This window comes from Perca fluviatilis, chromosome 8, assembly GCF_010015445.1.
Source record: "Perca fluviatilis chromosome 8, GENO_Pfluv_1.0, whole genome shotgun sequence".
Lineage (NCBI taxonomy): Eukaryota > Metazoa > Chordata > Actinopteri > Perciformes > Percidae > Perca > Perca fluviatilis.
In genome coordinates this window covers 1,338,178-1,347,884 of record NC_053119.1, presented here as the reverse complement: position 1 = coordinate 1,347,884, position 9,707 = coordinate 1,338,178, and the positions used below count along the sequence as shown (strand labels likewise).

At 40.1% G+C, this 9,707-nt stretch overlaps 1 non-coding gene across 1 annotated transcript; it reads right to left on the bottom strand.

Annotated features, from left to right (window-relative positions):
• Positions 1 to 4,415: 4,415 nt before the first annotated feature.
• On the bottom strand, positions 4,416 to 4,487 carry trnam-cau. The gene has a single exon. It is a non-coding gene; the product is annotated as a tRNA-Met (tRNA).
• Positions 4,488 to 9,707: the final 5,220 nt, after the last annotated feature.

Below are 9,707 nucleotides of genomic sequence, written 5' to 3'. Positions count from 1 at the left end.
TAGTGGCTGTAATTCTGTACCAAGGCTGAATTTCGGGAAAGAGACTTCAGATACAGTATTAGGGGACCACTAAGGTCTATACAAAAGAGACTTCAGTTCCAGTAATAGGGGACCACTAAGGTCTATATAAAAGAGACTTCAGATACAGTATTAGGGGACCACTAAGGTCTATACAAAAGAGACTTCAGATACAGTATTAGGGGACCACTAAGGTCTATACAAAAGAGACTTCAGATACAGTATTAGGGGACCACTAAGGTCTATACAAAGAGGGAAAAAAAAAAATATAGAGCACAGTTTAAAAAGAGTTTTGAAAAAAGTATTAAGGGACCACTAAGGTCTATATAAAAGAGACTTCAGATACAGTATTAGGGGACCACTAAGGTCTATATAAAAGAGACTTCAGATACAGTATTAGGGGACCACTAAGGTCTATATAAAAGAGACTTCAGATACAGTATTAGGGGACCACTAAGGCCTATATGAAAGAGACTTCAGATACAGTATTAGGGGACCACTAAGGCCTATATAAAAGAGACTTCAGATACAGTATTAGGGGACCACTAAGGTCTATATAAAAGAGACTTCAGATACAGTATTAGGGGACCACTAAGGTCTATATAAAAGAGACTTAAGATACAGTATTAGGGGACCACTAAGGCCTATATAAAAGCTTCCAAAGAGCACCATGTCATGGGACCTTTAAAATACATCAATGAATAAAACCAACCGCATTCCGATTCTAACAACATATTTCCTGGTTAGGATGGGAACTTTTTTTAAAAGCCAGGCCTTGTTTGTGGTAGTGGACAGTATGGATACTGGCGTAGTTTGTTGTAGTGGACAGTATGGATACTGTCGAAGCTCAGCATCAAAATAACTGAACCAGCCCTTTGTAAATCTTGGGGCGCTAGACACAGTGCACTCACTGACTAAGGTGCAAACTAACAAAGTAACCAATGTTTAGTAGTACTTTATCTTTTAATACTTAAAGTACATTTAAAATCATTTACTTTAGTAGGGTTGTCATTGTGGTACTTCTAATTTTACTAAAGTAAATATATCTCTGGTTATTGGACAGAAAATGTATTTTTGGCTCATGTGGTTGAAAGACAACAACTCTTAGAATGCAATTGCTTCGCTTCACTACAAGTCCACTCCAAAGTCAGTCAACTCAAATGTGTTTTATTGTAATCTCAACCATATAACGTTTCACCGTGGCTCAAGTGGTGTTACACATTTAAAATATATAAAAACAACATTATATAAAAACGACATCCGAAACAGGCTACATTTAGTCCACATACATTATATGCTCCGTAAAGTTCACCTAACGCATTGGTAGCATTAGTGTTTGGTTGGATGTAAACACTGAGTATAAACACAGCCATGAATATGCGTGGAATTTGGAATGGTCGGCATTTAACAGTCACAAACTCCACCAGCAGCGAGCAGTTAGTTGGATACAAGCACCCCATTTCTGCACCAGTCCTCTGACCCCTGAAGAACGAGAACTCCAAAGGGATGATTTCCAGACTCTGATCCAATGTTAAGATGAACTATTTTGACTTGTACAGATAGTTATCAGATATATTTACTGCAGCAAAAAGCCCAATATTTCCTTCTGAGATGTAGAGGAGAAGAAGAATAAAGGAGCAGAAACTATCTGTACTGTGTCTCCCTCTGCTGGTTCCTCTCAGTCTTTGATTCAATAACAAATTAAACTATTTTGATCTGCAAGGTTTACTCGATGCACTTTGTGCCACAGCCATTATTAATGACTATATTCATGTGAACAACTGACCTAATGTTTATATAAACACTCATATATTGTGACAAAGTTTAGTCATTCGATGATTGTGCCAAAATGATTGAAAAAAACTGTAAAATCAAGGGCAACTGGACGTGGTTTCTCTCAGTCTTGGACTTGAGTCCAAGTGAAACACAGCTTGGACGGGGATGTTGTTCAGCTATTCACAAGTTTAGACAGCTAGTTAACTCTACACTGACGTTTGCTGACATTAGCGTAACAGCGTTAGCCTAGCCTGCTAGTTAAATATTACGACTGCCTTCGAAGTTTCGTATATCTGCATCCACATTGTCAACGTAAGACCGTTGGCGTTAGTGCTCCTTTTGAACCTGCAGTGATGTTTGAAATGGAGACACATATCATGCCTTTTCCTGGAAATCCTGGCCATTTTGTTTTCTGTCCTGGACTTGGTCTTGACTCGGACTCAAACCTTTTTGGACTCTAGTCCTGGTCTTGGACTTGTCTTGAACTCAACAAAGGTGGTCTTGACTACAGCCCTGCCACAGAGCAGCAAATAATACAAACAACAGAGACATAAACTAACTATATTACAGTTTTTTATAATCACTTTGCTACTAATTTCAGAACCTTGACGTCATTTTTCAAAACTCTAGACACAAAACTCAAAACGCTCATCACTTGTAACACAGGCTGTCCAATGTTCAAAACATTGCATTGTGCATTCATGTCTTTAACTAAATCTTTTTAGTTTACTGTAAAGAGTTCACCAACACCTGCACTGGACATTGCACCCCAAATCATGACTGACTGTGGAGATTTCACACTGGACCTCAAGCAGCTTGGGTTCTGTTCCTCACCCGTCTTCCTCCAAACCCTTGGACCTTGATTCCCGAATGAAAGGCACACTTTACTTTCATCGGAAAAGAGGACCTTCGACCAACTGTCCAGTCCTTCTTATGGTGATTTCTTCACAGTATTCTAATTTTTTGAAATCCTGTTTTCGTGGGTTTTATGAGCTGGAAGCCCAAATTATGTACAAATAAACAGCTAAATACTTGAAATCGTTTAAGTTGTGGGCCCTGAATCTATAATCTATGGAAGTTTAACGTTTTGAATGGAATTATGGAAATAAATAAACTTTTCCATGATATTCTAATTTTTTGGAAAGGGTCTGTACTGTAACTTTCGTGTGCTTTTATTGTTTTATATGTAGGCTACTGTAATCAGGGGCGTCCTCAACGGCCTTCCCTGTTTAAATAAAGGTTATAATAATATTATATAAAAAATGAATCCAAACTGTACATTAAAGCTATTTTGTTCGAACGAGAAAGCGTAACACACGGAAGTTTGGATTTTGTCTATGCAATAAAATTAGCAGAGGATGGAGTCGAACCTGCGACGTCTAGGTTATGAGCCCAGCACGATTATACGCCTACTGAGGGAAAGGACACTGGGGGGGGGACAGCTCTGCCTGCCTGGCCAAGCAATTAAAGGGGAGCCACAGTGAGGAGTGGCAGCAGTGCCTGACCAGGTACTTTGGCGAGTGTTGAGCCTTCATGGATCGACCTGGCCTACTTCCTGTAGTCCAGGGGGGTCAAACTCATTTTCCCAGAGGGCCACGCTGGAAAAAGAGAATCCCACCGAGGGCCAGACATGGAGCTTTAGTTACTCCATGTCACTTTTTTTTAACATTTTGGTAGCTTTAGTCCTCATTTTTATTCTGACTTTTTTGTGTCTTTCTCAGACATTTGTCACCTTTTTGTAAATTTGTTGATTTTTCCGACATTTTTGTTGACATGAAGTCCTACAAAAGTCATCAAAAGAGTTCCTTAGCCATCACAGAATTTAGCAAATCAAGCATAAACAATTTTTTTTATTTTTTAACAACAACCTGTTTCTCAGCCTGAATATGAAAACTCTCTCTCTGCTTTTGGGGGCATTTCTGAGTCTCAGAGTCGGCAAATCTGCCAAATTCTGCTTTGAATGTCAAGTAATTGCAGTTTAAAACAACACTGTCCTGTGTTTTTGGTTTGGCGCACAACTAGGACGGCCAAAATATTATCATGAACCCAAATTGATATACGGGCCGGATCTAAATCTGCAAGGGGCTGGATTTGGCCCACGGGCCTCGAGTTTGACACCTGTGCTGTAGTCAGCCATGCCCCCCCAGAGCCCGAGACGTAGCAGTAGCCTACCAACCCACAGGTGGCTTATTAGGACAAGACAAAACCTTATTCGCCCACTTTCTCATTATAAAAATAGACTCTACCAAGAAGGTAACATCATTTTTACATTACTAACATAACATCATTAAAAACATCATTTGGCGCATACCTACATATTCAAATAGAAATCAGGGACTGTGAGCGGAAAGAGTGTTTTGATTGGTAGGAAATGGAGATGGGCATTGCAGGAGTTGTATAAAATCAAATTTATTTAAGGACTGTGGCGGAAGAGCGTTTTTGATTGGTAGGAAATGGAGATGGGCGTTGTGGGAGGAGGCGCTTTTTTGATTGGTAAGAAATGGATTTGAGGTCTCTTTATATTGGCAAATAACGGAAGTGAGTTTTGGGTTTGATTGGTAAGAAATGAAGATTAGAAAGTAGACGAATTAAGGTTTTGTCTGCGAAAAACAAAATAAAATTAGCAGAGGATGGTTTCGATCCATCGACCTCTGGGTTATGGGCCCAGCACGCTTCCGCTGCGCCACTCTGCTGCACGGAGAGGAGGGCACCACAATGAACAATTTAAACCTTTTATTTAAAAGGGGATAGGTCATAACTTTATTTCCCGTGATTTTATCCGTGATGTGTTTGCACCTTGGTCCTGTTGTTTAAAACAGATATATGACACGCATGTCTTTTTTTCATTTGTATTGTTAGTTTTCTGTTTTATGTGCCACGGTGTTGTGTAGCGAAAGACTGTTCCCACGTCGATGTGTCTCCCACTAATTCATCCGTGGTTTCCCTCTAGCTACACATGAACCAAACTAGATCCAGAACCATAACTCTGGATGTGGGGAGCTACAATAACAAGTGTTTCTCGCCTTTTTTAATTTTAATTTTTCGAAAATGTATTCGACGTATTTGTCACCTTTTCAAGGTTTTAATTGACAATTTTTTCGAGTAGTTTTTAGCAATATTTTCGGAGTTTTTGTCGCATTTTTCGAGTTTGTTTGTACAATATTTTCGACGCTTTTTTGGCATTTTTTTCCGATTAGTTTTTAGCAATATTTTCAGAGTTTTTGTCGCATTTTTTTAGGTCATTTTTTGGCCAATTTTTTCGCCGTTTTCCCTAACCATAACTATGGATGGGGGCTACCATAAAAGGAAATGGATATTATGGAAGGGAAACACTATTCGACAGGGGGACAGACCTCGAGAACACCGAGTGGTTACTGACTGGGTAGATGTATCAAGGCTGAGTCCTTAACGCAGCGGCTCGGGTTAGAATCCAACCCTGGGCACCTTGCTGCATGTCACCCTCTCTCTAACTCCGTTTAAAAAAAGAAGAAGCCGTTTTTAACGTGAAATTATATTTAAACTTTAAAATGAAATGAAAGCCGTCCAGATTCTAAATGTCTATAATCAGGGTTCTAAATCAGCACCGTTTACCAGCCAAATGCTGGTGAAATATGCAAGTGGCTGGTAGATTTGCTTCACTCACCAGCCAAAAAACCCAATGGTAATCTATTGAATGGCTGGTAATATTTGAACATTCATTAGCCATTTGGCTGGTAGACGAAAATGTTAATTTTGAAGCCTGTCTATAATGTCTTACAACCTCTTTAATGTGCATTGTATACACTCTTAATTGTTCATGTTCGTCTGTATGTATTTACTGAACGATGGGTTATTGTCATGGATGTATTAAGAGAAGGTTATTGTATCTTTACTTGAACAATAAAGTTTTTTGAAAGAGAAAAAAAGACGTATGAAGTAGCAGGAACTGGAAATTAACGCAGCGGCCTCGGGTTCGAATCCAGTACGGGCACTTTGCTGCATGTCGTCCTCTCTCCAACTCCTGTCGGTCCCGTCTCTCTCTCTAAGCTCTCGCTGTCTAAAGCGGAAGGAAATCTAATATTTGAAACATGAATCCAACATATTATTAGCAAAGATAAATCGGCCTATTTGTAAAAAAAAAAAAAAAAACCTCAGCAACATTTATGACACACTTACTGGCCTGTAAGGTAGCCATCCACAAATACAGTTCATCTTAAGGGTTCACTTTGCTTTCCACACATTTGTTTTACATTTAAACATGATATATGAATATGTAAATAGTGGCTTAGTATCTCAGGGCACCATCAAACGGTATGTATAAAGGCTTTAGGCTGTAGGCCCAGTATGCAACTTAATTTCATACAATATGTAGGGGGAGGGGGTCCCTGCTCTGTCTCTCAGCAGCAGCAGCAGGCTTGGAAGCTGGGGTGGACACAGAGCCAGCAGCAGGCTGGGTGGAGCTTCCTAATATCTTATTCCACCAAAACCTTGTTTAGTAGGCTACAACAACTAAGTAGTGGACAGTGTAAAAACAACTTACTAAACTCACCGGTAAGCTTCGGGTCCTCTGGCACTAGGTGTGGATTGAACCTCCGACCTATGGACCTACATCACACTTCCCTTATTTAACAGAAACTGCACGATTTCGGCAATTAAATTAAAATCTGAATAAATAGAAACTATAAAACTCTTAAACTACGTGGGTAATTTAGCATTAATTTAGCATAGCGTAGAAGACCCCCGTTGCTTTAGGGGCTCGGTACAAAGCAAACAGACGAGACACACCACGCTGCTTTTCACAATTTATTAACAAAATGATAAAATAAATAAATACAAATTGATCAAATGCTCCTAATATCAACTCCTCCCCCAATGTTCCCCTACAGTATTTTCCTAAAACACTGCATACAAAGAATTCATCACAGAAGAGGCTCAATACAGAGAGGTAAGAATCCAGAAACCAGACCAGTCACAATGTCAGGCCAACAGAAGACACATCTGGAACACAAGTCAAAAAAATAAACACATTCCTTTCCAAAATCATTATGAAAAAATACAAACAATTATACAAATATTCAGATTGTGTAAGAACCAATTTACACATTATTCAGCACGCCAGGTGAACTTTTCTTTATTCATATCGCTACAATGCATCTCACCAAATGGAAGATTTAAAAAAAGACTTCTTGTATATTTTTTTGTCCTCTTTTTTTGTTTGTTTTTTTGCACTCAACACACACACACACACACACACACACACACACACACACACACACACACACGCCCACCCCGCCCGCCCCAGTATGGAATCAGCTGTGGATGAGGTAAGAAGCTTCAGGTGTACAGTTGGATCCGGACAGAATGGGATGGCATTTAAACGGGATGTCATGTAATCGACAGAATACTAGAAGGCCACAATCATGACTTCGCTTTTAAAAAAACAAAAACAAAAATTAAACTAAAGACTGGAGTCGGAGCGAACTACTTTTACAGGATGCGCCACAGAAACTAGGGATGCACTGAATCCAGGATTGGGCTTCTGATTGGGCTGAATTTTGGGCTTTTTGATGGGGTTCTGGTTTCTGCCGAACCGTAAGAATTTTTCCCCAGGGAACCGAACACTACGCTTGCACTCGGCGCGCTACGCTGGTCGCCGTAGTGACGGCGCCGTTGTTTACGGGAAGGTGTTTACGTAGGTGGAGCGTTCAACGCAGCAGGCTGTGAGAAAGTGGACATGGATCTGGTGAGCAGAACAAGTTGTTGTTTGGCAGAACTTTCAGTCAAAAGAAGACCGTTCAAGTCCAGCTACATGTTCAATCTGTTCAATGCTGATTGGTCTGGTGGTGGCGAGGACCCTAAACTATACACAACATGGCCGCTGTTACAACATCTGGTCTGAAAAATCTGAAAGAATACGAGTTGTGCACGAAGGAATCTCCAGACAGCAGCCAGAATGCAGCAACTTCAGGTACAGCAAAGGAAGGACAGTCCCTGTTTACTTCATTCATGTGTTTACTGGGTTCATGGACTGAGGATGGGAGGAGGAGTCAGCACAATCTCAACCAGGGGGTTCAGGATTCAGCCCAAACCCCAAAAATCTGGATTCGGTGCATCCCTACACAGAAATGTTAACTGGAAAATTAACTTTTCCCCCCCTTAAAATGCATAAAAGGCTTTCTCTAAAAACACAAAGTGAAACGCTCTCAGCTGCCGACAGAATGACCCTCTTCCAGCTTTGTGAAGCAGAAAATTAATTCCCAAACGGAGATTAGGGATGTAACGATGCACCGGGAGTCGGTTGAACATGGATATGAATGTGTAAAAGATGACAAAAATGAACGTGGGTGCAGTTTCTAAACGTCCTACGGTTGTTAATCCACTTCAGATTGACCTTGTTTGACTACAGACGTCTCCTTAGTTTATTCACATTAGTTTCTATTTGAGTTATTCTGATTTTGATAAGAGGACACATCTGTTGTTTTGCACAGTTTATAGAAATAAAATAAGATTTGTCTGCAGCTCATTCTGTCAGTAAAAAGATCCTGAGAAAATCGTATCGGGAACTTAAAATCCTGACGCGTTAGAGTGCATCGTTACATCCCTAAAATGATATGCATCGACGACGTTAAAAAGGCCTACGAACGGAAACAGAAATGCAGTGCGTGTTCTTTGGATAAATTCACGTTGAGACTGAATAGAATCCGAGCGCTCCCCTCAAACATTCAGCGTGGTGCGTCAGCCAAATTAAATCTAAACTAAGGAGGCAGAAGTCAGGAAGAAATGTTTGCGTTCTTTAACGTGGACGTTACCGCTGTCTGCACGCGAGAATGTTTCAGAGAAATCAAAAAGGTGACTTGAGTTTCACATAAAAAAACGTAACAACAAAAAAACACAAATGCATATTGAAAACAGTTTGACAAATCTTGTATAAAATCTTGCATAAGAAGGCATGCGTTCCACTAAAACAACGGAGTGGAGAAGATGTTTGTAACTGTGTCTGAGTCTGCGAACACAGACCTCCGGCTCAGGGCTGGCTTCACCACCGATTTCAAGAATCTGATCCGATACACAAGTTCCCCGATTCAATTTGATTTCCGATTTGATACGATGCATGAGGGTGTAATTTTGGGTTCAATATAGACAGGGGGTTGAGATCTCTAACTATCTGGGGGGGGGTGTCCCGGGACAGGTCTGCATTGATTGAAAAAAGAGACCAAAACATCGAAAACAGCACGAAAAAACCTTCAAAAAAGGCGAAAAAACTCAGAAAGAAGCAATAGAAACTTTGAAATATATTTAAAAAAAAATACTTCGGAAAAAGCCCCGGAGGGTTTTTAGGGTTTGGACACCAATTTCCTGAATCGCTTCGAATCCTATTCACAAGTATTAACAAATGGGACAAAGAAATCGGGAAAACTTGTTGAAAAAACATCGGGAAAAAACCTGCAGAACGGCCACAAAAAAAGTCTGAAAAAAGTCCCAAAACAACCCTCGAAAAAGCCAAAAAAACATGGAACCCGACATTAACGTCCACAAAAAGCAGCAAAAACTTGGGAAAAAGCCCAGAATGGATTATTGGGGAGGGTGGGTGAATTACGGCGATGCGATGCGGGATATTTCAGTTCCAATCCCAGTTTATCTCGCATATTAAAAAGAGATTCTCAGAGAACTGTAAATCGATTCAGATTTTTCTTTTCTTCAGTTTCTGAAATGTATAAATCGGATCCATTTAGACTTTTTTTTTTAAAGGAATGTTAGTTTAAGTTTGAGTCAGACTTTGGATGGATAACTTTTTAAAATACGAGAGCGTATCAATACTAGGGCGCCGATTCCCTGAATCGATTGGATTTCCGATCTGGGCCGTTGCCGTTAAGTTTATCTCGGATCGGGAAGAGAGATTCTCAGAGAAGTAAACGCTGTAAATTGTACAAAGG